Source organism: Desmodus rotundus, chromosome 2 (assembly GCF_022682495.2).
Source record: "Desmodus rotundus isolate HL8 chromosome 2, HLdesRot8A.1, whole genome shotgun sequence".
Lineage (NCBI taxonomy): Eukaryota > Metazoa > Chordata > Mammalia > Chiroptera > Phyllostomidae > Desmodus > Desmodus rotundus.
The window spans coordinates 161,516,387-161,544,107 of NC_071388.1; the positions used below are offsets into that span (position 1 = coordinate 161,516,387).

A 27,721-nucleotide genomic window follows, 5' to 3' on the forward strand; every position below is an offset into this window, starting at 1 on the left:
CTATAATAATATTTAGTGACTTCTGTGAGTTCTTATAGCAAAGTTTCAAACATGGGGTCTTTGGGGGAAACCCCTCCAATTTGCAGTTGGTGTCAGAAGTAAGGGAAGTCTTTAGGACTATGCTCTCTAACTCTGTAGTTGGCCCTAACTCCTTGCAAACCCTGTGCAAACCCTGTACCTATGAGCACTGAGGGCCCCCAGGAGGTTGTTTTGACTTTGATGAAGGTGAGCAAGAAAACGGCTCATACTCAAATCCTGTCTCTGGGGAATTGTGTATCTAGTCCTAGACAGGGCTTTCTTAGAGGAACATCAACCTTTACTTGCTGTATGACTTTAGGAAATTTGCTACTTCTTTGAATCTTAATTTCTTTATAAAATGTAATAGCAATATCTAAAATGGGAATAGTAAAAACATAGGTTTGTTGTAAGGATTAAATCAGGTATTATATATAAAGTGCCCTTCACTTAAGACACCTTTAGTAAATGAGTACCCTCTCCTGCCTTCACCAAAAGTGAATTTAAAAACACAATGGTATTACCGTAAAAGTCTCAATGATACTATTGTCAGTGACTTCAGCTATGCCTTAATATTTTGTTCTTCCCTGTACATTTACTCTATTATAGAAGATATTATTCAAGATGCTATAGATCACAATTATGTGGCCAAATAAAATGACTATTTAGCAAATAACCAAGAAATATTGGGGGAAAAGTTTGAGTTTCCTTTAATATTAAAACAATTCAAATTACTCTCACACTTAAGAGCACAGTTTGGGTTTTGAATGTCTTCCTGGCAATCTATTTTTTGCTGATGAGTGTAAACTGCGACATCTCTCTGGAGAACAACTGGCGATACATATCATAAGGCTTTAAAAGTGTACAGTAGGCATCTGTTAAGGCAGAGCATAAGCGAGACACTCTCCGAAGGGGAACATTTAAAAATTATGAGACTCTTTCTTACGTGTAGTGGTAGGGACCTTCGGTCACCTTGGTGTGGATCTCTGTGTTGATCAGGCAGAGGGCAGGCACCACTGTCCTCAGGACTCAGGGGAAAGGGCCCACTGGGAAGGGGGAGTTGGGTAGCTTAGAAAAACATGCCTCAACCCCTTGATAAGTGGAATTAGTTGCTAGAGTCAGGGAGACCAATTTTCCTGTACCGTAAGTCCTTCTGTTAGGGAAGAAATCTTACCCCAATCTTTGATTTCTCGGATTCAAAGTTAGGGAGTTCTGCCATAGAAGAAACTCTTGGCCTGAACAGAGTTCCACTGCCAAGAAAAGGCAGAGACACTCCTGCAGTAAAATTACCTGGAAGACAGATTAATTGAAACGAGTGGTCTAGGGTCACACAATGGGCTTATGGGTTTATTACAGAGGGCACATTCTGGCCCAGCACGAGGGAGATGCCGGAAGGGTCTCGGACCTCAGCTTCCCCGGCACACTGAATTGTCGAGGGTAAGAGTGTGAACTAACAAACCACAACTTCCAACTGGGGTCACCACTGTGACTGAGGCCAAATCTGATCAGAAACATCATCCTAGCAGCAGGTAGGCAGACCAGCAACTGTCAACAAACAACACAGGGCTGGTCTTTAACGCTGACAGAACATGATAAAGAGAAGAAAAGATAAATAGTGTAAGATTGTACTGTTCTCTTTCTGCATTTGGAAGAGGACCACGGGGCCACTTCGGGACTAAGTAAGCCTCCTGGGGTTCAAACTTGGAGAAGGAGACTGCCTGAAGAGGAAGACACTGAATTTGCTGCTAACTGGAGCACTTATTTGAGACAATGGCTGCATATTTGGCCCCTACATTTACATTAGGTCATACCAGTTCCTTCTGCATATCGTTTTGGCCCTGTAGATCAATTTCTAGGAATTTATTGTAAAATAATCAAGAATGTTAAGAAAATATTAATATAGAAGAATACTGCGGCAATATTACATTGAAGACTAAAAAACTAAACCCAGCCTCTATTCCCAACAATAGGACAACTTTTAATCTGTTAGAAGGTCTGTTCTCTTAAATCTCTTAAATCTTGAAATGAGTGTTCTTAAACTTTATTTTTAAAACTTGGATTATAAAGAGCTTTTACTATCTATCAATATTAACCATATTAGAAATTAAACCTGAGAACTCAAGCCATTTGCTAATTTATTTTAGAAAATAATAAACCCGTTATGTTTCAATAAAACTTTTATAACAAATAACTCTACTTTTCAAAACAAAATATCTGTTTCACATTTTGCAAATCTCTTTGATGTCTGTTATAATTGAAGACAGCCAGACTCTCGTCCGCTTCCATGTTTAGTCTGTTGTGATCACGTGTGATGTATCTGCACGTGTGAAAGAATGAGAGTGAAAAGGCAAATGAAGTCTTATTGTTGTTAAAACAGGTTGACTTTGGGGAAACTGAAAAAATCTGGGGACCCTCAGGGGTCCCCACAGCATATTTTGACAACAACTGTGTTAAACCATGCCACTAAGGTGCAGTAAGATATATTTCATCTACAGAAGAAATACAAAAGTTAACTAAGAAAAGAGGAAATCATGTGTTCAGCAGTTCAAAATCCTTTCAGCTTTTTCAAAGGAAGTTATCAAGGGCCAATAAGCACCAATGTCTGTGAGCTGTCTTCAGCGGGCGGTCTCAAGGGCCCCTCCACCCAGCACCTCTTTTTGACCGTCGGAAAACCCACCAGACCAAGCACTATTAATGTGATGGACTTCCATCACTGAAGCATGATAGAGAATGAGAGCCAGACAACCTATGACTCAGAGACAGCTGTTTAAAATAATCTTAGCATGATATGGATGAGTTTCTAAATTAAGTACATATCCATAAATCCATGAAAAGATTTTCTACATTGCCTTTAAGTGTCAGCAATATTTTCATATATACATAATAGATAATTTTATTAAAATACTAGTTATGCTGGCATACAGAATGTTAAAATAATCAGAAAGTTTCATTTATTCCATAAATATGTATTAAACACCTTCTATGTATGGGCAAGAGTGCCAGTTACAAAATGAGTCCAGATGTAGTTTATGCCTTCAAAGGCAGTAAGAAAAATAAGATGGATATTATAACTTACAAACAAGGTAATAAGACAAGAGTAATACATAATAGTCTCATACACAGTAAGAACTTTACAAACCATCATCCTGTCAAAATGCCTGGCAAAAACTGGTCCCCAGCAAGTTATTTGCTAAACTCACAAAAGAATGGAAAGAAAGAAGGAACCACTTTTGACCATTGTCAAGAAGGACAAACCAGAGGTGGTATCATCCGACAAGGGCACTGAAGAAGAGATGAATTTTTAAAGTAAGATGGTTAAGAGAAGGAGACTGGAAATAAGAGCAAGAACAGCATTATAAACAGAAGGAACACACTAAATAAGGGCACAGAAACAAGAAAGTGCTGAAGTGTCTAAAGAAGTGCCAATAATACAGCGTGGTTGAAATAAAAGACCTGTCGAGGAAAGCCTGAGACTCAGGCACTGGAGGGAGCCCGGGCTGAGTTGCCCAGGGAGCATAAGTAATAAATACCCCACGTGTTGTTCTGCCTTGTGCTTACTTCCCATCAAAAACTCAGACGCCTCGGAGGAATACTGTAGTCAGACCCATGGCAGTTCTCCGCAGAAAGAGAAATAAGCCAGGTAGCAGGGAGGCCAAAGGCAGATGAAACAGCAAGCAAAAATGGTGGGGCAGACTCAAAGTAGAAAGCGATTGGCTCAAAAACCACAGGTTGTACACCCAGGAAGGTAGAGGGACAGTTCTATGTCTAAAAAAGTGGGAAAGTGAGAAGACAGGTTCTGTATGAGACACTCACTTCTGTGATTCTAAACAAAAATCTAAACAATCAGGAAAATGAAAGAAAAAATGAGATCAGTACACTAATGGAAAGTAAACACCAAGCTGATTAGTATGCACATGATTACATGTTTATAAATGATAAAAAATATGTAAGTGTGTGCATACGGGGGCAGAGGGACAAGGAGAGCGTATAAGAGATCTCGAATGACATATGCTAATGTAAACGAACAGTAGTGATCTCTTGATCAGCCCTTCTCTTTCAGGTTCTTCGTCTGAACCACAGAGCACAGAGAATGTTTTGAGTGATTATCTTCTCAGTTCTCCCATGGATGGTAGACAGCCAGTGTCCCTCTAGAAGCACAGGACAGAAGTTCATTTCTATATACAACAGATACCCTAGGTCATTGGGGTATTCCTCCCTCCCACAGCCAGGAGGAGAAAGGCTTCTCTAAAAGCTGATTTTTATTTTTCTTATATATCTATGCACTTTTTAAATTATAAAATGAATATACTACAATTGTGCTTAGGAGAAAAACTATTAAAAACAAAAGGTGTAAGTTAACTATGAGTGAGAAGAGAAAAACATGGAAGCTGATAGAGAAAAATCTCGTAACAAACTCCACAGGAAGTCCTAACTATTCTGAATGGGCTCGTAAAGTGAATATACTACCAGAGAAATCATATTTCTAGTCTGAGATGCTTAGAAAACTATAAGCTTTGTGGCAAATTTATACATAATAAAGCACCATCTTCTTCTAAAATCTTTGAATTCCCCCTCAGAATCTCTGTGGAGGTCTTCACTTACCTCTTCTTCCTGTTCTAGCTGAATCTGCTGAATGGCACGTATTCATTATGGAAAAGAACAGTTTAAGTTTTCTTTCACTTTTGGTTAATTGCTAGAATTATGAGTCAAAGAAATCTTACTTCTATATGTTTTATTTTTATAAAAGTGATTCCAATTTGTTATTACTTTATAAACTCAAAGATACAGATTTTAAGCAGGATTTAATGTTAAACATTTGTCTGTAATTCCCTTTTGTGCTTTTTTCTCTATTAATATTTTCATAACATTCATTTTTCCTTTAAATACTAAAATCTCAAGATATTTATCTGTACCTTTAGGCAATATTTTTAAAACCTTAGTAAAATATATCAAGGATAATATCTTTGATGTAATATATTATAATTTATAATATTAAGGCTACTTGGGAGGTACTCAAACTATTCATTTATTGATTGACAAGATTAAATGTACTTACAAATACCCCAATGTTTCAAATTTTTACATTAGCTTAAAATACTTTACTTTAAATTTTTATTTACTGGTTTGAGAGAGAGAGACATCCATTTGTTCCACCTACTTAGGCACTCACTGGCTGATTCCTGTATGTGCCTTGACCAGGGATGGAAACTGCTACCTTGGTGAACCGGGACAGCGCTCTGACCACATGAGGTACGGGGCCAGGGCTGACACATTTTATGACTGAGTAAAGCTTGATGCTCTCTCCAATAAGAACCTGTTTTTACCCAGTATATCTATGGATGTCACTGAAAATGATGGACCTTTAAAAACAAAAAAGTTTCTTTTTATTACATAGTTTTGTGTATCATTATATAGTCATGCCCTATAAACTTTTTGGTTTAGGACAATATTCTGGTGAAGTTTAAACCTACTTAACCATTTATTTTACGAAATAAACAGTTCATTCTAGGACAGACTAGAATGCTAAATTTAAGCTGCTTATTGTTTTAGGCTCAAACCAAAAAGACTTTTATAACTTTTTAACAATATGATGGGTTTTCTCAAAAGGGCCTGTGTTGCATTTTAAATGAGGTTCAGACTAATGACACATGAACACTCAAAATCTCTGGGTTTAATGTTTCACAGCATGTTTGTTTCAGATTGCCTCTGATTTGAAAATTAACAATTTTGATTTCTATAAAAGAATGGCATTTATTAGAAGAAAGAGTATTTCCTCCTTTCAAATGAAGACTCACCTTTCAACCAACTGGCAAGACCCTCTCTGTCCTGCTTTAATCAGAAAATGCAAGGAGGCATGAGGATTAACCCCCACCTGGTGCTCTTCTGAGTCTGTGCCAAACTCGGCATACCAAAATAATGAAATGCTTCTGACTACAAAACTCTATTTAACTAAAAAGTAATCTTTTAAAAGAACAAGGGCATAAAATTCACGATAAACACCAAACAATTACTATTGCTAATATTTGAAAGAGTCACAAAGAAAACAAACTTTTTACTCGAAAACAAATACATTTCTTGGAATATAAAAATTCACAGCAAAAATTAAAATGCTTATATTGTAGTAACATACACAATTCTAAACTAAAGTTGAATCAAATAAAAACAGCTCTGCTACACTTCTAGATACCTCAGATCCTGACTAAACTTCTTTTCTAGAAAAGGATTCGAAACGTGGTAAGTAAGCATTTCAACTAAGATAATTAAAATTCACTCTGCAAAGTCATGGCCAAATCAGGTCAGTAAAATTCACCCTTAGAAGAAAGTCATTTAAAACCGTTCCACGTTGAAAATTGATGCGTCATGATACAATTTTGACAGAAATAAACTATTTTTAAAACCAAAGATAATTGTATTTAATTCTTCAGAGAATAATGACCCAGAACTTTCAGCACATGGAAATAACATCTGAGACCATATAACTACAGCGCTCACATGTAACTCCTTCAAAGATCTCCAGAAACAAATATTTTGCAAGTACAGTGGTCAACTCTTTGCCACGGACCCACAGTTTGGGCAAACAAAGCCTCCTAAATGAAATGTGAACCAGTCTTGGAAACCTCTCCTTTTTAAAACTCAAGTTCGGCCTTTATTAAAGACCTAAGCAATGTTTCCTCTAACCAACTTGGCAGACCGAGCAAGCAAACCACACAGACAGCGTCCTTCTGCTTACTCAACTCTTTTCACTGTGCTCTTAGAAACAGAAAGCCACACACGGGAACTCAGTCATTCGACTCAAAAATTTAAGGCTAAAGGCTGTCCTTTTCCAGTCTACTATTTTCCTCTTTTCTACATTTTATTTATTTTTATTTTTTGTATTACAGTTTACGTTCAACATTATTTTATATTAGTGTTAGGTGCACAGCATAGTGGTTAGACAAACATATACTTTTAACAAAGTGTTTGCCCTGAGATTTCCATGACCCAACTGGCACCATACATAATTATTACAATATTACTGACTATATTTCCTATGCTGTACTTTACATCCCCATGACTATTTTGTAACTACTGATCTGTACTTCTCAATCCCTTCGCCTTTTTCACCCAGTCCCCAACCTCTCTCTCCTCTGGCAACCATCAGTCTGTTCTCTGTATTTGCGAGTCTGTTTCTATTTTGTTTGTTTGTAGTGTTCATCAGATTCCACACATAAGTGAAATTCTATGGTATTTTTCTTTCTCTGACTGATTTATTTCCCTCAGCATCATACCGTTTAGGTCCATCCCTGCTGTCACAAATGGTAAGATTTTATTCTTTTTTATGGCCATTTATTATTCATATTTTTATCTTTTTTTCTTCTTCTTCTTAAAGAAGACCCTTTAACATTTCTTGTAATACTGATTTGGTGGTGATGAACTCTTTTAGCTTTTTCTTGTCTGGGAAGCACTTTATCTGCCCTTCCATTCAATGATAGCTTTGCTGGGTAGAGTAATCTCGGTTGTAGGTCCCTGCTTTTCATCATTTTGAATCTTTCATGCCAATCCCTTTTGGTTGGTCTGCAAAGTTTCTGTTGGGAAATCAGCTGACAGTCTTATCCAACCCAGTTATTTCTTCTTCTAGGCAAGTTATATCTGAGTTTTTTTCTTTAAAGGGTTTGATAATTTCTGATAATATTTATCCTAACATGTTGGCATATTAATAGTAAGTCCCCAGATTGGCTCACTTACTCACAGGTTTCTAACAGAGAACTTTAGCTCCTGCCAAGCCTCTCAGGAACCATCTAAACATTTCCAAATGGCCTGGATTTGGATTTTGTTACTTAAAGAAAAAAATTCATGCTCTGGCTGGTGTAGCTCAGCGGACTGAGTGCCGACCTGTGAACCAAAGAGTCGCCAGTTTGATTTCCAGTCGGAGCACATGCCTGGGTTGCAGACCAGGTCCCCAGTAGGGGTCGTGTGAGGGGCAACCACATATTGATGTTTCTCTCTCTTTCTCCTTCCCTTCTCCTCTCTAAAAATAAATACATAAAATCTTTTTAAAAATTCACCTTTAATAACATGATGCATTTGCTAAAACTCCCTACCACAAAAAAATAAGAATACGCAAACACAACAATGGCAGATGATTTCTCTGCTCTCACAGGTCTAAAATTAAACTGCAATAACTTAATTTTTATGAAGTCCTCATACCTCATCTCTAAAGGAATATACCACATGGTTTACACACTTCACCACACACACAGAAGAATCTATCTGATGAGCGCTTTTCCACATCCAGCAGTTGAGATCTTTAACCATGCAGAGCACTGGAAATTACAGACAATGAAAATGTAACCGCATGGGGTTTTTACTTTTTCTAAATATGAACTCTGGAACATAATCAACTCTTTCCTTCAGTGGGCACCTTCCTACTCAGCTGCCTCAGGACTGCAACTCAGTCGTCAGCAAGGCCCTCACCTCCTTCTGCAGACACAGCATGGGCCCTCCTTGTTCTCTGCTCAAAGGAAAAGTTGCCAACAGTGTTTTCCTCCACGTTGTTGTTCGTCCTTTGGGAGATTTTTTATCCCTCACCCATGAATTTCCCATGCACCAACACAGTTTTGCAGCAGTGATTCACTTGGATCCTTGCCCTTGGCAAAGGAACCTATCGCCATATTCTCAGGCTTAGGAGTTTGCAATAGAATATGTCTATCAGAATGTGCATTATTTTTGACACAGATTCATAGAATCACTGGGATTTCCCAATGATGAAAGTCAATATATCATTTTGCCAGCAAGCATTAAAACAGCAACCTTTCAAAGTCTTGCCTTGCATCGATGTTTTTAAGCTTTATCAAGAGGACAGGTACCCAAAAAATAGGATATACTAACCCTTAAGTGAAACTGTATGGGAAAAAGAGATATAATGCTTTTACTGATATAGATGGCTCTCTGTGTCTGTGGGTTCTGCACCTGTGGATTCAACCAATTGTGGATCTAAAATATCTTTTAAATGTTACATTGTTGACACGAACTATGTAGTTAGGCCTAAGATAGCTGCTCTACACTAAACACGTAGAGACCTTTTTTTGGCATCATTTCCTAAACAATACAGTATATAACAACTATTCACATTGTACTACATTATAATCTAGAGATGATTTAAAGTATATGGGAGGATATGCCCAGGTTATATGTAAACCTTATGCCATTTTACATAAGGGAATTGAGCGTCCCCAGGTTTTGGCACGGGGGGGCAGTGCGGGCATCCTGGAACCAACCCCCCAAGGATGCTGAGGGTGGCTGTACTCGGACAAGATAGACGATGCAGATGGAAAAGATCACAACATTCCTCATCACGATAATTTCCTAAAGCACTTCTTTAAAACTAGACTTCTCTGGGAAAACCAACCAGTCACTTTAAAAAAAGTGGATTTTGGAGAACAAGAGAAGTCTGCTTTAGATGATAAAATGTGGAGCCAAAAGTGGAATAAGGCATCTCACAGCTCTAGGAAAGACGGCAGTCAGAGAAGTGATACTGTGTCAACCACAGACGAGCACAGCTGGGTGACTGGAAGCACATGCTCACTGCCCCACGGCACAATAAAACGCTCGGCACGCTTTAACTAACGGTGCTCTGCCCGCACACATGGCAGCACAGGCTGGCAAGATGCGGAGACTCTCCGGAAATGAGAACTTGTGCTCCAGACTGATGGGCACCTACTTTTCTTCCTCTGAAAGCAGAGCCCAGGGCACGAAAGAGCTGGGGCTGTGGTCTCTCTTGCTGAGAGTTCCCTTCGACAGGCCTAAAATGCATGTGGAATGGACTTGTCTTAAAGAAGTTCCTGCAGTCTAGGGACATGAGGAGCAGCTGACTGAAAGAATAATAGTAACAAAGGCCCACCTTTCCTTAATTTTAAAATCCAAATGCTTTAAAAAGTGCAAGTATTTTTATAATTCATTTTGCAGCAAACTCTGGTCTGACCTAAACCAGAGAGCATTTTTAAATTCTTTATACATTTGATGGCAAAAACCTCATCTGAACAGATGTGAGAATATTTACTGTCTTTATTTTTTCCAGAGTGTAACTGTTCATTTGTTTCATTGCAGAAATATTAATGTGTAATTAGAGTGATGTATCAGACTATTATAAAATGTACTAGAAATGAAAAATGTGTTACTTTTCTAAAATCTAAAAAATTCTGAATTGTAACATACATCTGTTACCAACAGTTTGGACAAGGGATTAGACCTGTTACTGGTATTAATATTTATGGCTGACCGTATTAAAACGTAAGTCAGGACAAGACACAGTTCTGCTAAATCCTCTCCAATGGCTTCCTGTGTCACTCAGAATAAAAGCCAAACTCTTTATAACTGCCAACAGTATTGCTATTTAAAAGGACCACGACATTGACATCGTCTGATAATTTGTTAGAAATGCAAAATTTCAGGACCCAACTCCCATCTATGAATCAGAACCTGCATTTTCACGAGGTTCCCAGGTGATGTGCGTGCACCTGGTTTTTCAGAAGCACTGACCTACAAGGCCTGGATCACTGCCTACTTCTTTCCCACTCACCCACTCTTCTCCAGTCTCTTTGGTTTCCTTGTCATTCATCAAATATACAAGAAACACTTCCGCCTACCTGCCCCCTCAGACTAGAGGATTCTTCCCCCAAGTATCTCTGTGACTTGCCCCCTCACCTCCTTCAGTTCTTTTCTCAAAAGTCACCTTCTCCAAACTGACGGTTGCCAGATGGGTGGGGGGTTGGGGAAATGGATGAAAAAGGTGAAGGGATTGAGAAGTACAAACTGGTAGTTACCACACAGTCATGGAGATGTAAAGTAGAGCACAGGGGATATAGTCAGTAATACTGCAATAATTCTGTATGGTATCAGATGGGTACTGGATTTATCTGGGGGATCATTTCATACATTACATAAATGTCTAACCCCTGTGCTGTACACCTAAAACTTGTATAATACTGAATGTCAAATGTAATTGAAAAATTAAAAAATTAAACTTAAAATTCACTTTTTCAGTGAGGCCTTCCCTGACAATTCATATTCCCTCTGTTCCCATTAGCTGTCATTGTATTTTTTCTCTTTAGTACTTATCACTACCTAAAATACTAACATTTTACCAACTTATGTTGCTTTTTTGCCTCTTCCCACTAGGACGTAAACTTCCTGAGGATAGGGACGCTGTTGTCTGTCTCTCACACTGCTACGTCCTTACTGCCCAGATGGCAATTCTCGGTGTGGCCTGTGGGTCACTGACACTCTCTCTGGGGATCTACAGGGTCAAAAGGATTTTCGTAATTATTCTAAGAGGCTATTTGCCTTTTCTGCTGTGTTGACATTCGCACGGGTCGTGCCGAAGCCATGGTGGGTAAAACCGCTGGTGCTTTGGCACAAAATGATGCAGTGGCACCAGAATGCTGGGCTGTCCTTGTATTCTTCACAACCACACATTCAGAGTTGAGAGAAAGAACTCCACTTCACTTAGGAATATCCTTGACACAACAGTTTTAGAAGTATTAGTTTCATTAAATCTTGACCTTTGAATACACACCCTTTTAGTATTCCGTGTGACAAATGGGAAGCGTGTTGGGCATATCTGCTGCCCCCTGCCGTCTATGGTTGTCTTGAGGAAAAGCGTGAGACAGACCGCGTAGTCAGCCGGACTAGCTGCAACTTTTGTGACCACCACTGCACCGCAAACAACGACTGACGAACCACGATTATTCAGACTTGGGTATTTGGTAGGGATTTGCTTGAAAATAAACAAAGTGAGCTTGTCGTGTCAAAGAAAATAACTGACACTATTTACTGCCGGTCATAAAGTTCAAGTTTTCAAGTGAAAATTAGAACTTGGGGAAACTTATATGCACCACCATGAACTTGACAGCTTGTTAATATTTAAAGATGTTTCCAATGAGATTGATAGTGACACTAAAGAATGTGATTTGTTAATATATTGTACAATGAAATGTGTTAACATTTGGGAGATTTGCATAATTCAATGAACTAACATTTTTGAAATGACAAGTGCATGGTCATACGAAATCATGTACGGGTAGAAGATCCGGTCAAAGTCCAAGACAGACCAATGGACTTTAACGTAACGGTACCAAATGTTCATTGGCATGGTGTCAGAATCTATGCAGCAACTGACTTTGAGAAACAAGTTTTAACAAGTTTTAGTGTAGTATCAGAGCATATCCACAACCATTTGAAAAGATTATTAAAATACTTGTCTCTTTTCCAATCACTTATATGTAGGCCAGATTTCCTTCATATACTCCAATCAGAGCAATGTGTTACAACAGATGACCGAAGACAGGCATTTTCTTCTTTTAAGCTAGACATTAAAGAGTTTGTAAACATGTAAAAAAAAATGCCACTCTTCTCACTACTTAAAAAGTATAGTCAATTTCATAAAATATTCATTTATGCTAACATGTAATGGATTTATTATTTTTAATCAATTGATAATTTTTTTAATTTCTGAATTTTAATTTTAAATACAAAAAAATAGCAAAATATATATAACCCACATAAACATGCTCCTTAGGTTCCCAATGTTTAAGAGTGTAAATGGGTTCTGAGATTAAAAACTTTGAGAATCACAAGCATAAAACAGTAACTAGTAGACAGGAGCATATTCTGTTGCACTAAACACTTAAAATGTGCTGAGCTCTTGTTAAATGCTTTTATACGTATTCCATTTATGCCTCAAGACACCCTTACAAAGTTGGTATTATTACTATCACCATTTTACAAGTGAGAAAACTAGTACTTGACAGAGATCAAGGTATCTGCTTAAAATCACAAGCAGCAAACCCCACACTTCAGCCAAAATCAAGCAACTCCAAATCTCACGCTCTTAACTACAACGAATGGTAAAGGCACACAGGTTAGAAACAAGGCGAACAAAGCAAAGCCGGGAAACTACATTTAAAAATACCAAGCAGTAAGAAGGAGCCAAAATACAGGGTGGGACAAAAGTAGGTTTCCAGCTATGAATACGCAAAACATGAGAGTTTATTCTTGTATTATTATTTATTTACTATACTTATTATCCACATGAACAACTGGAAACCTACTTCTGTCCAACCCCGTACAAAGCCAAATGAACTGGGGATTGAAGGGAGACAATCCAAGTACGTTCATGTGAGCTGAAGAAAGGCCAGGAGCGCTTCTCAGATGCAGAATGCAGACGTTTGAGAAAATAACTCCAGTGTAGCATACAAGAGTACAGCAACTATCACTAGACTGAAAAATGGACAATAAAAACCCTGCGATGTCTATTTTGCTTCAAGACCCAAGCTGATATCCTTATGGTCAGGTTCACTCAGGATGCTATTAGTCTTCTTGCTACTGTTGCTTTCCCTGTAGCTCAAACTTGAGTATAAAATCTTTAATGAAATGTTTAGGATATTCTCTTTCCCATGTCCGAAGAGAGTTTCACTTCACTAAATCTATCAACTCCTGAGAGGATCAGCCTGATGGAATTAGTAACAAGGGAACTTACTGTATGCATTTTATGAAGGAGTCCTATAAGGTCAAGGACAGTAATCCCTTCGCAAATTCAAATTTTCCTAAGCTAAAAATTCCTGCTAGGATGTGCAGATATACTTCCTACAATCTCGAAATTTTCCATGTCCTCTAAGATGTAAACCACGAATCCCTTTTGTCAGGGATGATTACCAAATAAGGGATCTAAGATTGGGAAGAAAAAAGCAGGTGAAGGCGGGTAGCAGAGTAGCAGTCTTAGTTTAAGCCAAGCAACATTCAGACAAACAGCGGAAGTCAGAGCAAAGAAAGTACATGAAACCTTGGAACTGTTCTCACTCCATTGGAGGGAGGGAGGCCACAAAGGCGAGTTAGTGTCCGCCTATGTGTAACGTGTTTGGTGTTGAGACCGTGAGACATGACCCTATCAGAGCGAAGGCTTGAAAAATTCTGACTCAGCTATATGTATAGAAGGCCAGAAGTTGAAAAATATAACCTCTTACTGTGCATAATGTCTGCAGCCATGGGAAAAATAAATTTGCAAACACAGTCTCAAAGTTTTGGATGAAAGAGATCCTGCAGAGTTCCTGGTATACAAAGGATGAGAATGATAACTAGTATTTGCTTTCTCTACTCTTCTATTTTTATTTAATGTCAGTGAATATAAAAAAAATTATGAGGGCTTTTATAGATTCCTTAGTGATCCAGGATTACCCTAACAGTATTTCTGCCTTGAAACCCTTTTGTTCCTCAACCACAAACTCTTCTACGTGGAGTCATCAAGGTAAGAGTCAAAGGTCAGAAAGAGAATGCTGGACGACGACTGTGTGCACCGGTGTTGCCGGAGCTGAGTGGGCTGCTGTCCAATCACCGTGCCTCCTTCCCACACAGCCCAGGCTTCAACATATGGTGTACACAGCGCTGCAGTGACTCAACAGTTTGCTAGATCACAAAACAGAAAACACGCACGAGAAGCCCGTCACTAGTGTTTCAGACGGCACAGGGCACTGCGGTCTGCTTGCATGGCAGCAAGGGACCGATTCAGACCACTCGAGGCCTGGTCACCAAACAAAATTTCCTTAGGAAGGGCAGAGATCTGGAACAGAAGGTGACAATATATCCACCAGTCAGAAAAATTAAAGGCTGAAACAACGTTCTGGGAATCTCTAGGAACGTATCAAACAAGCGAAAGAACAAAGATGCCTGAGGCAAAGATGCGTCACCCTGGGTACTTAGGAAGAGGAGGACTACATACTGACTGCCAGGCTGGTGTGGATTTCGGTGCTGACTATGAGGACTTGCCTCGCTCTGTGCTACCAGCTTTCATGTGAAGGGAAATGGTTACAAGTGTGGGCTCTGAGGGCTTGCAAACCTGACTCTACTACAGCTTACTCATCGTGAGTCTGACCTTGGGAAGTCATTTGGACAAATGGGCATTAGCTGACATTACTAGTAGCAAAAAAATGTTTTAACTTGATTGTTGAGGTACCTGACATTAAGGAAATTCCTATGGGAAGAAATGCAGGTATCACTGGTAAGATTTTCACAGACAGTAATCAGAACATGTAAGATGCCATAACGCAGGCCATTACAGAGGAACATTCCTTTTTGTCATTCTGCAGTGAGCATTTCCTAAGCTACCTAAGCATTTTCTACAGCATGAATGGCAAACAGTTTAACAGGAAGTATTGCTTGATACGGAGCTAATGTTGTTCAATTTGATTCCAGCCAACATTAATCTGTTACGATTTCAGCCCCCATGCACGTGACAATATGTATGATATATATGTGACAATACACATGTGAGTACCGTGTTTTTCGTACTATAAGACGCACCCCCCCATTTAGGAGGAAATGGGGGTGCATCTTATAGTCCGAATGTAGCTTACCTGGCTCGCTGGGGGCGGGGGGCAGTGGTGGAGCGGTTTTTTTCCCCCTATTTTCCTCCTCTAAAACCTAGGTGCATCTTATAGTTCAAAAAATAAGGTATATATGACAATTATTTAAAATATAAAGTATAAAATATACTTATATAAAATATAAAATCAAGCATGGGGCACAGCTGATGTATGTTGAATTTACAGGTATAAGGGAACTCTAATACAAACATAGACAGAACTCAATATATTCCTACCAGCTCGAATGGGAAGTGAGGGCTACCAGGTAAATACAATACCCAGAAGTGTTTTAAGTTACAGGACCCCCCTTTACCCATGGGGGAGATAGTTCAAGACACCCCAGTGACTGCCTGAAACTGGGGACAGTATTGAACCCTAACATACACTGTTTTTTCCTATACATACATATCTATAACTAAGCTTAATTTATAAATTAGGCAAAGCAATAAAAACAATAATTAATTATGAAACAGAACAATTATAACAATATACTATAATGTAAGTTATGTGAATGTGGCATTATTAAGTAAAATAAGGGCTACTTGAACACAAGCACTGTGATATGGCGATAGTCAACCTCATAACTGATACTGCTACTAAGTGACCGACAAGCGGGGAGCAGACACGGTGTGGAGATGCTGGACGAAGAGATGGTCCAGGTCCCAGGTGGGAAGGAGCAGGACAACACAAGATGCCGTAAGGCCACTCAAAACAACATGCAATTCAAAACTTAGGAAGTGCTTATTTCTGCAGTTTTCTATTTAATAATTTTGGACCTCAGTTGACTGTGGGTAACAAACTGGGGGAAGGGGGATACTCTACCACACTTAAAAGAATTCTCTAAAATGTCCTTATTTAAAAGAGAGCACTTCTTTTTTCCCCCAGTTGCACTTAAGGACTCAGAAAGGATACTGTGCCAATGCCCAACACATCTCATGCATGAAAGGTGTCGTCCACTAGCTTAACCAAAATGAAAAGACAGATGTTTGTTTTTAAATATCTAAGTAGTCTCCTTTTGTTTCACTCCAGACTTAAGGCAGCTTTCTAATAGCAACATCATTTGTTATTCAAAAAGCACTGAGTGATTTATGTCATGCAGCTGTGAACAAGCTTCTGCTGAAAACACCGCTGTGCAATGTACTAACATTGTTGGCATGCCCTCGAGGACGCTGGAAACCAAGGATCAGAAAACAGAAGGTCACTGGAAAGAAAGTGAAGCAAGACTTATCTGACTCAACAAACATCAAGCACAGAGAAAAGACAGCAATTTCTATGCAACCTTATCAGTCTATAAGAGAGAATTACTTTAAATTCTTACATTATCACAATGAAAATATTTACAGTTCACAAGTGACAATTAGATCAAATTCAGTTTTCTCATAAACAAATATTTGTTATACTCTTGAAAGTCAATGCATATATGCTAGTAGTAAATATTTTCCAAGGAACAATGAAATGCTCAAAAATAAAGGTAAAGTAGTATAATTTAATAGAATTGGGTTCTATTAAAGACTCTAGAAAAGCATTTCATCACTACTAAGAAGAAAAAAAGGCTGTTAAAAAAGCACAGGCAAAATTAATCTCTGGAGTTAGATGTCAGGGCAGTGATAAACTGGGGAGGCAGGAAAAGACAGCAGTTCGGAGGGGTTCTGAAGGAGGCTATCCAGGAACTGGTAATGTTGTTTCTTGACCTGAGCATCAGCCATACAAGTGTGTTCATTTGGCGGTAATTCATTAATCTTATGACTTCTGTATTTTATTATGTACTTATTTGTGTATTATACTCAAATAGGCTTATGCACTGGGGTTTTTTTCTGTATATATGTTGCACTTTAAAACGGAAAGAAAGTCCTTGGGGAATCACCAAACACGGCCCCTTCCACTCCCACTGTTCCTAGTGTAACGTCAGTAGTTCCACTGACCGGGTGTAAGGAGGTGCAATGACTATCTCAAACAGCGCTTGTTCGGGGCCAGAAAATCTCAGGGCGGTCCCACCCACAAATCTGTCACGCCACAGGGAAAAGTTAAAACAAGCAATGAGTAAAATTAATCTGTGCCTACAATCGAGCTGTAGAACTCACACACTCAGAAGAAAGGTCAACCAGCTGGCCAACAGAAAAGACAAATTCTGTCCTTGACGACGACATACACGTCTACTTTTCTAGAGATGCGAAGGAAAAGACCCACAAAGAACGCTTCATTTTCAGAAGCTTTTTAGAACTGGATTCTAGAAAAGAAAACTAAAAGCGGGCCCACTTGAAATCATAATCTTCATTTGCCAATGGGAAAACAATCAAAGCCCTTCAGAAATAAAACCCTCAGCTCTCAGGATTCAAAGGCGCCAGTGGATGAGGCAGCCCTGCGCGCGGTGCGCCCACCCCCTCCCTGCGTCCGCCCCCACGTTACATTGCTCTGACCGGTGTTTCTCCAGGAGCTCCTCAGCTCAGAAACTAATTTAGCTTAAATTCAATGCCTACATAAATTTAATGAAAATCATTAAACTTTAAAGAGATTGTTTTATAAGCCTTTTTAGAGGAAATCCTATGCAAAATGGTGTGATGAAAACAACGGCAACCTGAACCAAACACCAAACCCTCGACAGGGGACAGGACACACTAACAAAGGAACGGTTTCACTGCACAGCCCACCCACAGGACGCATTTACGATGCAAGCTTAGCAGCAAGTACACATTGTAACTGTTTTAAAAAAGAAAACGTTCGTGATTCTGTCTTCATAGGTAATAGATTATTTCTTCACAAACCTTCATAAGGACGTGAAAAATGACTTTTCACAACCATCTAAAATATTTGGTTGTAAGATTCAATTTACATTTTTCAAGTCTGATTTTCTTCTCAACAAAGTTTCTTTTACCCTTCTCATGAGAATACATGCCTTTGAACCTTCTGTTTGACCACTTTTATGATAAGGCTGAGAAAAATCCAACCTAGAGAATGCTATAGATTTAAACTTAATTTGCCCTAAATTTTACTGGACATACTTTCCTGTCTCAGTCTTTGAATACAGCTCTTTGCATTGAAATTGTGAGCAGGACTTCACAAAACGACAAACAAATATAAAACTTCCCTTACCAACCTCAACATGATTTCCACAGAATCCCCTTCGCAAACAGTAATCCTAATGTAAACAGTGACCATGTAAAACAGCATTAATTAAACACTAAATACGCAGGAGCAAAAGGGAGGCCTGCTGTAATTCCTATTATGACTGGGTAAATTCCTGCTGCCCTTCATTACTGTCTCACTTATTAAATCTCATTCATAATTAGAAATTATGTTTTTAAATAGAAAACAGAACCATTATTTTAGAACAATTGCTAGTGGCCAGGTCCTTATAAATGTATTTTAAGATGCACAGAAACTATGCATATAGACCACATGTTCATAAATCACACATATTCTTTAAAAACAAGTGTTTAAAGGCAAATGAAATGGAGGCAGTCCTTAGTATTATACTGGCCTGTGTTTTCAAAATAACCTTAAAATCTTCAGTAAAGACTCTTAGCTCCTATACTAGAAATAAGTGCTTTTCAAAATGTTAAATTGAAGCTAATCAGTTTTAAGGAGTCAAGCTCTTTGGAAATCTAAACTTTAAGATTGAAGATATAATAAATATGTGTATGTTCCTTCTCAATTGTTACCAAATTTCCTTAAGCTATGGAAAAACAGAGGAAACAGGTTAGCAAGCGCCACCTTGTGGATTCCCTATAAAATGTTTTTACTCTGTTCAGTGCAATTCCAGAGATAAATCATTATATCCAATACACTATTCTCGATACTCAAAATGTTACTTTAATTTAAATCAAAGTATTCACTGAAGGTTAACTTTTCAGGGTCCAAATAGCAATAGCCCTAATAAGTGCAATTATGGATATGAGGTAAGATCCTTCTCCTAGAATCCACCATGTGTTCTGGCCGAATCAGCCTTGGTCTTTCCCGTAAGGAAATGGCCAGGGCACTTCAGGGCGCTCAGGCGCCTCTGCCTTGGAAGAGCCCGGGCTGACAAGGCAGGGCAGCAGGGTGAACCAGAGCAGTTCTGCACGGGGTGGGGAGGCCACGGCATCCAGCAGTAACTGCTGTCCGGGGTGAATGTCATGCTGGTGATGGCCTTCAGGAGCCTGGACTTAAAAGGGGAGATTGATGTTCAACTTCAGAATATCGATTCAGGGTTCAGGATATCAAGTACAAACCTCAGCTCCTTGTGGATGATGATGCAAGACTGCTACGGCTGGAAACCCAGGGAAATCTGAATTGCTACAGCTGTTTATATAGGATGAAAGAAAGCTGTGGTGCCACCTGTGCCTCTGAGATCCCATTTCATGAAGACTGGCATCCCCATTCCTTAATGAGCAAGAATTTTCGCTCCTACCTGCTAGATCTTTGAAACACTAGTGCTCCTTTCAAGGGTGTATGCAAGGCCCGCACTGATAACCTGCTGGGTGGCTATGAGACAGCCCACTATGGGACAGGGGTCTTTGGCCAGTGAGAACACCTGCACTACCAAGATGCTCCGAGTGAGCCGGCCACAGTGGTCAAAGCACAAAGTGGGAGCTCTCCCAGACATCAGTCAGCAGCCAAAGCCCTAAGTCTCCTGAAGTTTCCTCAACCGTCCAGGTGACATACCTCCTCCCCCTCTCCAGTCAGAGTAAATGTGCCAAGCACTTCCTTGAGTTGCAGAGCTTCAAGGACAACTCCAACACGTGGAGAGTGCTCTGTGATAGTGCAGAAGGACTCTTGCTGTTGAAGGAGCCGGAGAGACTGCGTGGTGCTTCCCGGGAGCCCAGCAGGTCACTGGCTCTGCAGGTCCTGTCTGGAGCAGCTGAAACTCAGGGCATGTCCAGAGCTCTCAGAGCTCAGGCCTTGAGGATCGCCCTCCAGAGCTTTCTTACCACCAGTTTCAAAACATCACTCACGACTTTGTTTTCCCTTGGTACCCATTTTTTCTGGAGTTGGATTCAGATATTTTTCTTAATGTTCCCATTAAGCTTCCTTAGAAAATCCTCACTTGGTTTTGATCATAGTTCATCTGCCCTTGTCCAGACTACACATAATCCCAAGGGTGAGAGAACGGGGGTGACAAGAATGGTCACACCAATGCACTGGTCTGACTTTACAAATTAATAAAATGAACAATTAAACAATTTTTAAAAATCCTTCTCCTAAGGCACTGGAAATGTTTATAGCCAAACCATGACATATGATCTTTACAACATTCTCATGAGTTAGGCTAAAGAGATTTATTATGTAATAATGAAGCTTGATAATCTTATATACCAAAGGAATTAAAAAGGCATTACTCGGTGGAGAAGTTAGAATGATTCTCCTAATTTTGTAATGCAGCAAAGTCATAGAATACTGCCTTGTAAAATAGAGGCCTTTGTTGTTTATAAAAACTAAATCAAACTCCAAAGTTCAGTGAAACTAATAAATAGATACATCGATAGATCTGTGTGTGTGTGTGTGTCTTATAAGTAAAAGTTTACAAATTTAGTTAGGAGTTAAGGCACACAGTATATGATGATAAAAGCAACAATGAAGAAGACTTTAGAAATAGTATGGTTTTATTTTTACTGTAACATTAAAGAAAAAATATAATATTCTAAATTTACATAGTGGCCTGGAGTTTTGTTGCCTGCCAGCCAAAAGATGTATTTTCTTTGGCCCACACAGTGCTTTTTAAAGGCCCAAACTAATTACCAATATTTAAAATTAGGAAATTCCTCAACACTCCCTATTGTCTATGTTACTTACCTGCTCACTGTAGGCATCCCAGTTGCAGCCCCTTGGTTTACAGCTTTTCTTTCTAACTTCCCTAATATTTTCTTCAGGGTTCTTTCTCACGCTAATCTTTGGGCGGGGTGGGGGTGGGAGGTGAAAACAGCAACCAAACTCATTTCTTACAATGTTAGGGAGTAATGCTAACTGCTTGAGGATACTTCCCCAATTTTCTCCTTAAAAGGTGCTTAGTCCTGATTCTACTACACGTTGATGTTGCAGCAATGTCTCTGCTGGACGTTTACAGAAAATTCATCTTTTTAAATCTATGTTCTGAGATGCAAAGCTCTGAGAAAAATGCCTGCTTTGTAAAGGGAAAGCCAAGCCGAACGAAGATCTGTGTTACGTGGGGTTTGACATTCACTTTCTGGAAGGAGAAAAAAGACTAAAGGGTGCTTGGGGGGAGATGAGACAGAACATTACTGTGGCAAGTCTTAGTTGGTTTAAGATCTGACAGCATTTTAAATTTCTATGACCAAAAAAAAGAAAAATATATAAATTTCTATAACCTCCCACATCTGTTTTAATAAAATCATCCCAGAGCATACCATTTTGCTATTGTCCCTAATGATTTTTTTATTAGTTTTCAAAGTGATTGTTTACAATGTAACTGCCATATTATATTTAGTTGCTTGGTGACAATACGACAGACAATATTTCTACAGCAGCTTTCTCAGGGAATCTTTGTATAATAAGACTCTGGAAAATAAAATATGAAGCTGATTAAACTTCATCTTTGGTTTGAATTCTTTAAAAAAGAGTATGTAAAGGGATAATAAACACTGTTAAATGCGCCAGTTCATCTAAGTTTTCAGCATTGGCAGTATACTTTAAAATTAAGAAAAAGTTTCAGATGGATGTGATTTAAAGAAAATAGATTTGAAATATAGAACATGAGAGTTTAAAATGGTAGGCTTCATTCATTTCAGTAATGGAGGCTCTTGCAAAGACTAAATACCAATCCTAAGTCTACCTGAAAATCATAAGTTTGAAAAAGTGCTTCTTGATATTTTTAAAGCTGCTCCATTTTTCCCAATACATAAATTTAGATAAAATTCACCTACAATGAATTCTTGCTCTCTAAATCTAGGGATTATTAGTTAAATGCATTTTAATTATATTTCCATAAAGCTTCTATTTAAGTTTTAAAATAAAAGGTAAATATGTCAACTTTTAAAGACTGCATCTTGCCATCTAGTAGTGGCAGCTAAAAATACATATAAGCAACATATTAGAATTGCATATTTATTTTAAATGTAAACTTACTAATGAAAAAAATGACCTTGGGACAGATTTTCTTTTTTGCACTTTTGCAAATTATGTAATATTGATACACTTAACATTCATTTTCCTTCTTCCCCGATAACAGAAAATAGCTTATTATAACAAATGTTGGACATTTTCTGTTGAAATTGTTTTATCGTTTTTGATTAATTTAAAATTAATTCCAAAATAACCCTTTGAAAATTTTCAAATGCCTCTATTTTCCCTGAGGTAAATTATTATGGTTGAAAAACAAGATGAAAGGAAAAAGTTTTGATCAGGTTGAGCTGAACGAGGTCTCACCCTAAACAGGTCCTGAGACCTGTGTGAGCGATCACGGCTCCTTCCCTCCCATCCTTCTCAAATTTGGCATGCGCTTGTGTGTGTGCGCGAGAGAGAGTGAGAGTGACAGTGAGAGAGAGACTGAGAGAGAGAGAGAGAGAGAGAGAGAGAGAGAGAGAGAGAGAGAGAGAGAGAAGCACCACGAGAGAAAGAGCAAGAGCTCCTCTGTCTGGAGAGACCTAAGCCCAGCAGACGCGGGGAGAGGGCGGTGCAGACAGAGGCCTGTGTCCCTCAGGAGACCTGCAGAGCCAGGTGTCCGGGAAATTCAGGATGACAGGCCTCTAGGTATTCTGCACGTCTCCTTACTGTACAGCCGCGTTTGTTTCCTCCTCCCTTCTTGGTACGGTATTATTAATCCATTGTGTTCCTTTTCCTTGTTCTTCTGAAATAACATCATTTTAACTTCAACCAAAGAGTACATTGACAAGTTGAGAATCATTTCTCTTTCAAGGAAGATGACCTAACTTTTAAACATTATGATGAAGGAGGGGGAAAAAACATGAATTGTGTTTTGTGTTTTTATGGTTCTCATCTTTAACTACACATTTTTCACACACATATAATGAGATAATATCCAAATCTGAGAATATTAACAAATGCCATCCAAAGACTTAAATAGGTAGTATCACCAAAAACAACTTATAGGGGTTAAAAAGTCAATCAATTTTTTCAATTAAATAAAGTATTATTAGCAATACATGAAGTGTCCTGTAAGCCACTGAGTTCATCTTTGCTTTGGGGTTTCAGTACATTCTTTAAGAACAATCTTTCGCAGGAGCTTTCTGGTCCACCGCTTAGTGACTTCTATTCGGCAACTTTAGAAACACTTAATGAGACAGTTTTTAAACTGAGGGACAATGTGCAAACATCCTGTGAACTTGCCTAACCTACCAAGGCGCGACAGGGAGCTTGAACGCGGAAGGGCTTCCCTTACCGTCTCGCTGCTGGTGGCCTGAAAGCAAGTTTGCCTCCCGGTGAGCACTGGACACACAGCAGTGCCGAAGGGGCCAGCAAACCAACCAGGGCTAACAAGCCCTGCGTTTGCACGCACTGTTTGGTGTCCCCTCTCCTCTGCTTTGAAAGTTGAAGGAAGGATGAAGAGGCTTTTCACAGAATATAAAGCAGTGTAAATCCAACCAGAATTTCACCAGAAAATTTTGGAAAATAGTCCAGCTGATAAAAGCAACCAATCCCAAAGCAAATGCTGTATCTGCCCATGACATGCACCAATATTGCAGGAATATCTGTATTTCCTTTAAAAAATGAAAATAGAATCATTAGGCAACAAAAACAACAAATGAGAGGTTCTGAGATACGTTAACTACTATTATCTTGGTTAAAGCATTATTAAGTTATGGAGGAAAATAAAGAATGATTTATATTTCCGCCCTGGGAATTGTTAAAACTACAGAAGTGCTGTAGTTTCAGGACTATTTTACTGACTTACATGTTTTTTGAGTACCTACTATGTGTGACACACTGTGCCAACTACCGTAAGGGGCACAGCCAGGAGAAAGACTAAATCTTACCGTACAGAACATCAGTCTAGAAAAGAGATGATAAAGACACGTAACAACTACTGCGGAAGGAGCACAGTCACGGATGTCACGGGAGGTTCACAGATCAAATGGTACAGAATCCAGAAGATGAAAAGCCTCCTTTTGGATGCGTGGCAGGCGCAGGGCAGGGGTGGGGTGGGGTGGTGGCAATGACAGTGGTGCTAAAAGCAAGGGTTGGAGATACAGAGAAAGAAACGGGTATGGAGGCTCCTGCAAAGACCAAGCTGCAAGCGTTACTGGATATTAGAGGATATTAGAGGAGAGGGAAGAGAGGATGGTAGAATGCAAGCTAAGAATTAGGGGCTGGGAGCACGTGCAGCCTGCAGTGCCTGCAGGAAATCCTAGTAGAGGTTTGGAGGGTATGGAAGGGCAAAGCCAGAGAGGGAGACTTGGGAATCGTCCACACGGTGCTCACTGTTGAAAACCCATATATTCCCAAGCGAGAAAGGGAGGTCAGTTCTTAAAAAAACACTGACTTTTGCAATATGTCTTAAACAAAGTCTTCCTAGTTGCTTTAACAAGGGTGAAAACATTTTTTTCTTTTACAGTTGCCCACCTTTCTTCCCACTAGAACTGAATGACATTCCCAAATGCCTCCTAAGTAAATTATGATGAAGCACAGTGGCTGGGAAGCGGTGGGGTAGACAAGAGTGGAGAGCAGGTATTCGGGGAGAGGAGGTGGGGCATACTGGAGGCTCTCAATAAACCTCTGGTAAGAGGGGGCCACTACTAACTCAGGGTGGTGCTTGAGAGGGCTCCAAAGCAGAGGAAAAGCTTTCTTCCTCAGGATGGGAAAGTGTGGCTGCAACCTAAGGGAAATGACCCAAAGGAGAGAAAGGACCTAATGACACGAGACAGAGCAAAACAAATTCCCATGCTTATTGCTTTCAATCCTCTTGCATTGTACCTTTTTGTAAACCGCCTCAAAATCCTTCTCGAACAATGAGAGGTATAAATAAGTAACACAAATTTTCTTTTATTCATTTAAAAATGTGAATGATTAAACTGTTTATATGTGCTCTCCTAATAAACATGAAAACTAATAGGAATGTTCATGTAGCACACAGATTTATTATTATGCGAGAGAGATTATATTGTTTTTATTTTCAGACTTCTAAAAGGTTAAGTTAGCCATTTTCATATTGAATTCCTATTCAATTTGATTTTGCTTCCTACTGTGAGGGTAAAACATGAACAAACCAAGCTAATTTATGAGCGATTCCTTTGTAACGCTGAAATGAAAAGGAACAATAGTTTAATGAAGTGGAATTTGTTATCTAATTATGCCAAATAATTCAGAAACATCTGCTAGTGGTTAGTAATACTACAGTTAAACCTCAAAGAATCTGCTCCCAGAGAGATTTCCATTTTATTCAAGCCTTTCTGAGCTTCCAACTGGGGAATCCATATTAGAGTACAAAAATAAGGGATAATATAATGGCTCATTGACTGAAAATTTTAAAACAAACAAATGAACAAAAAATAAGGAAAAATAAAAGGTGTGTATCATATGGATTTGGGCCTTAAAATTAACTCCCAAATTTAAGAAATATCATAGACTACTGTAATATCCAACATTCACCCAAATGTTTATTGAGTAGGTGGTAGGCGTCAGACCCTGGCAGTGGTTAAATATACAAAGAAGACATCCACAGCTTTCCCACTTGGGAACTTCACCTAATGGGGAAGACAAGAGAATATAAACCAACCATTAAGTCACCACCTGACAAGTGGTGGGGCAGAGATGTGCAGAGGGTACTATGGATGCCAAAAAGGTGCAACTAGCTCAGCATGGCTACTTAGAAGAGATGACTACTCAAGCTGAGCTTTGCCAAGATGTCTAGTGGTGAGGGAGGGCAAAGAAAGGCTTGGGAAATGATGGTGCCAAAGGCATGTCAAGTACAATCCCTTCTGGAAACGGAGTTAGTTCAGTATGACTGAAGCACAGCCTCAGGAGAAGAGAGTAAGAGATGAGGCCAGTCAGTAAGCAGGTGTCCGAGCCTGGCGGCCTTATTTGCAAGCTAGGGAATTTGGACTTCCTCTTAATGGTGATGGGGACTCACCGGAGGATTCTAAGTAGGGAAGGGGACTGTTAAACTAACCAATTTCTAAAGGCTGGTTTAAGTTTCCATTTAGGGACTCTAACATAATAAACAAGAATAATCCAAAAGTAATAGAGGAGGAAAAAAGTCAAGTGAAAGCAAATGTTTAAACTGAGTCAAGGTTATTCACAGGCAAAGTAGATGGAGTGACAGGCCATTGTTATATGTCCACTCAGTCACTCAATAAACTTGGACTGAGCACCCACTATGTGTCAGGCATTGAGTATACAGTTCGTGATACCTTCTAAGTCCCATGAGGGCAGGGGCTAGATCGGATCCTATCTAGACTACCTCCCAAAGGAGAAGTAAGCATTGCCTCTTCCCCAGGGTACTTTTCCGCTTTCAGAGTGCAACAGAAAGTGTGAAGTGACCGGCACTATCAGAAATGTATCTGGTCTTCACTGTATTATGTCTGAGCCACGTCTGCACCGGAGCATTCTCAGACAAAGCCCACAATGGCATGCGGCATGTATGTAGCCACACACAGAAACAGAAATACTGTAGAACTCCTTTTCCCAGTGAGTCAACAGACTTGCGTAATAAAGAAATAGAGAAACTCTGCTGGTATCTTGGATCCTGGGTAATATTTATAGTAACAGTTAGTGACAATATTAGCTACTATGTATCTTCAACCACTGTATTAAGGACCTTATGTACATGGTCTCACTTACTTCTATGTGAATGTGAAAAGAGAATGAATAGCCCCTGCGTTCACATGAGGAAAACGAGACTGGAACGTACAGCTGACAAGTGGCAGAGAGAGGATTAAAGGCAGCTTCTCTTGCTCCAAACTGCAAGCCCTTTCCTCTACACTATGTGCTATGCAAGTGTCCTCCACGAGCTTCCCATCTCACTCGGAGTAAAACCTGCAGTCCTTCCCGTGGTCGACAGGGCCCTACATAACCTGTGACCACAACCTGCCTCCGTCCCCCAGGTAGCTCTCTGTCCTCATCTGCTACCACTTTGCCCCAGCGTTCTCCGTTCCAGCCACACCGCCCTTCTTTCTAGTCCTCAAATTGGGCCAGTGCATCCACACCTCAAAGCCTGTTCCATGAGGTGACGTCTCTATCTCACACGTGACTTGTTCCCCCATGTCCTTCAAGTCTCTGCTCAAAACCCACCTTAGCTGTGAGGTTATCGCTGACCACTCTGCCACAGAGTTAGCCCCGTCCACCCTCAACCTGCTTTACTTTTCTTCACTGCACTAGCCACCTCGCACATTATCCATTTTTTCATTGTCTGTCTCCCTCCC

The 27,721-nt window shown here is 39.5% G+C and overlaps 1 protein-coding gene and 1 pseudogene across 2 annotated transcripts in view; one reads left to right on the top strand and one right to left on the bottom strand.

The window, feature by feature from the left end:
* Positions 1 to 27,721, bottom strand: part of CHN1 (chimerin 1) — a 156,340-nt gene that overhangs the window by 121,331 nt on the left and 7,288 nt on the right. The window lies entirely within an intron of this gene.
* Positions 19,502 to 20,549, top strand: LOC128780269 (protein C1orf43 homolog pseudogene; annotated as a pseudogene).